At 38.4% G+C, this 3,183-nt stretch overlaps 1 non-coding gene across 1 annotated transcript; it reads right to left on the reverse strand.

Annotated features, from left to right (window-relative positions):
- Positions 1-1,168: 1,168 nt before the first annotated feature.
- Positions 1,169-1,274, reverse strand: LOC120099461 (small nucleolar RNA SNORA43). The gene has a single exon (XR_015647188.1). It is a non-coding gene; the product is annotated as a small nucleolar RNA SNORA43 (small nucleolar RNA).
- Positions 1,275-3,183: the final 1,909 nt, after the last annotated feature.

Below are 3,183 nucleotides of genomic sequence, written 5' to 3' on the forward strand. Positions count from 1 at the left end.
ATAAACCAAATATCTAGCAATGTTATAAGGGCCAAAAACCTGTGGTTGTAGACTGATCACAGTCCCTAGGGGAGAACCTACCACTATTAATTTTTTTAAGTGGTCATAGTATTAAAATGACTCTTAAGTGACTCATTGTATATTTTCTTATCAGAAAAGGTGGAATTTATCACTAAAAATATATAGGCATGAAGCAAACATTCTGCAGTGATAAAGCACAGTTGATGGATTTAGCTATTATTATGAACTATATGCACTGAAAGCACATCTAAAGTAATGCATCTACTTAACATTCAAAGAAAGCTGGAGAATGAATGATGTTGTAGGGCCTGCAAAATGGCACAGTAAGCAGAGGTCCTTGGTGCCATGTCTAATGATGAGAGTTCAGTCATCAGGACCCACGTGATAGAAAAGGGACCAAATGATCCCTATAAGTTGTTAATTGATTTCCACTCATGTAGGGCAATCCCTGGACAAATAAAAAACATGCAAAATATTGTTTCAATCCTATTGTAACATAACACTTCACTACAACTCTTGCTACCTAGTCATCTAATGTGAAAACACAACTCAGCAGTTAAGTAAACACAGAAGATGGCTCAGAGCTTGCAAACCCCTTCAGCTCCTTCAATCCTTTATCTAACTCCTCCAATGGGGACCCTGTTCTCAGCTCAATGGTTGGCTGTAAGCATTCACCTCTGTATTTGTCATGCTCTGGCAGAGCCTCTCAGGAGACAGTTATATCAGACTCCTGTCAGCCTGCACTTCTTGGCATCAACCAATATTGTCTGAGTTTGGTGGCGGTATGTATATGGGCTGGATCCACAGGTAGGGCAATCTCTGAACTGCCATTCATTCAGTCTCTGTTCCAAATTTAGTCTCCATATCTCCTCCTATGAATATTTTTGTTTCCCTTTCTAAGAAGGACTGAAGCATCCAGACTATGTTCATCCATGGATTGTATCTTGGGTAATCCAGGCTTTGGGGCTTATATACATTTAATCAGTGAGTGCATACCATGTGTGTGAGTGTGACTGTGTGTGTGTGTGTGTGTGTGTGTGTGTGTGTGTGTGTGTGTTGTGATTGGGTTACCTCACTTGGGATGATATTTTCTAGTTCCATCCATTTGTCTAAGAATTTCATGATGTCTTTTTTTTTTTTTTTTGCAAAATGTCAAGCTACAAACCATTCTTAGCGTAGAAATAGCCACTTGCTCTTTGCCCCAATGTCACGGGCACAGCTGAGCCATAACTGTGGTGTTGTTCTAGGACAGCATCTTCAGGGCAGCAAAGTCATTGTTTTTAATAGCTGAGTAAATGTACCATTGCGTAAATGTACTACATTTTCTGTACCATTTTTTGTTGAGGTACATCTGGGTTCTTTCCAGCTTCTGGCTATTATAAATAAGGCTGCTATGAACATAGTGGAGCATGTATCCTTGTTATAAGTTGGGGCATTTTTTGGGTATGTGCCCAGGAGTGGTATAGCTGGGTCCTCAGGTAGTACTATGTTCAATATTATGAGGAACATTCAGACTGATTTCCAAGTGAGTGGTTGTACCAGTTTGCAATCCCACCAACAATGGAGGAGTGTTCTTCTTTCTCCACATCCTTGCCAACATCTGTTGTCCCCTGAGTTTTTATCTTACCCCTTCTGACTGGTATGGAGGTGGAATCTCAGGGTTTTGATTTGCATTTCCCTGATGTCTAAGGATGTTAAATATTTCCATTTCTTTAGGTGCTTCTTGGCCTTTCAATATTCCTCAGTTGAGAATTCTTTTTTATCCTGTAGCTCATTTTTTAAAAAGGGTTATTTGATTCTTTGGTGTGTAACTTCTTGAATTCTTTCTATATATTGGATATTAGCCCTCTATCAGATGTATAATTGGTAAAGATCTTTTCCCATTCTGTTGGTTGTTATTTTGTCCTAATGACTGTGTCTTTGACCTTATAGAAGCTTTGCAGATTTATGAGGTCCCATTTGTTAATTCTTGATCTTAGAGCATAAGCCATTGGTGTTCTGTTCAGGAAATTTCCTCCAGTGCCCATGTGTTCTAGGCTCTTCCCCACTTTCTCTTCTACTGGTTTTAGTGTATCCAATTTTATGTGGAGGCCCTTGATCCACTTGTACTTGAGCTTTGTACAGGGTGGTGAGAATGGACTAATTTTCATTGTTCTACATGATTACCTTCAGTTGAACCAGCACCAAGTGTTGAAATTGCTATCTTTTTTCTACTGGATGGTTTTAGCCTCTTGGTCAAAGATCAAGTGACTATAAGTATATGGGCTCACTTCTGGGTCTTCAATTCTATTCCACTGATCTACCTGCCTTTCTCTGTACCAATACCATACATTTTTTAAATCACTTTTCTAATAGTGCTTGAGGTCTGGGCTGCTGATTCCCCCAGAAGTTCTTTGATTGTTGACGATGATTTTCTATATCTTGGGGGGTTTTTATTGTTATTCCAAATGAATTTCAAATTTCTGTTTACCCGTGTATATTTCTATACCCATGTATGTTTCTAATTGAGTTTGAATTTTGATGTAGATTGCCTTGAATCTGTAGACTGCTTTTGGTAAGATGGCTATTCTTACAGTATCAATCCTGCCAATCCATGAGCATGGGAGATCCTTCCATCTTCTGAGATCTTTAATCTCTTTTTTCAGAGACTTGAGGTTCTTGTCATACAGATCTTTCACTTGTTTGGTTAGAGTCATACAAAGATATTTTTTTATTATTTGTGACTATTGTGAAGGGTGTTATTTCCCTGATTTCTTTCTCAGCCAGTTTATCCTTTGAGTAGAGGTAGGTTACTGATTTGTGATTCATTGTTATACCCAAAATTTAGCATCTCTTTCAACCCTTATTAGGGAAGCTTACTTTTTGCAGTTGATGATGATTAAGCCAGAGATCTACAACTGGAAAAGTTTCAGAGAATAAAAGACTATGTAATACTGCTCCTTAACCAAGATATTTATTTCACACCCTCTCCTCCTAAAACACCCAAAACACAACAATCATTGTAAAAGAGGCAGTAGAAGGATTCTAAGAGCTAGAGATGATGGGTATCTCTAAACAGTGTTTTCTGGAAACAGCAGGGACATTTTACATAGGAATTTTCAGTAGCTGAGACATCATGCACAAGACCTGCTCAAGTTTAAGACAGACAAAATTCCAGCATAT

The sequence above is a fragment of the Rattus norvegicus genome, chromosome X (assembly GCF_021556685.1).
Source record: "Rattus norvegicus strain SHRSP/BbbUtx chromosome X, alternate assembly SHRSP_T2T, whole genome shotgun sequence".
Lineage (NCBI taxonomy): Eukaryota > Metazoa > Chordata > Mammalia > Rodentia > Muridae > Rattus > Rattus norvegicus.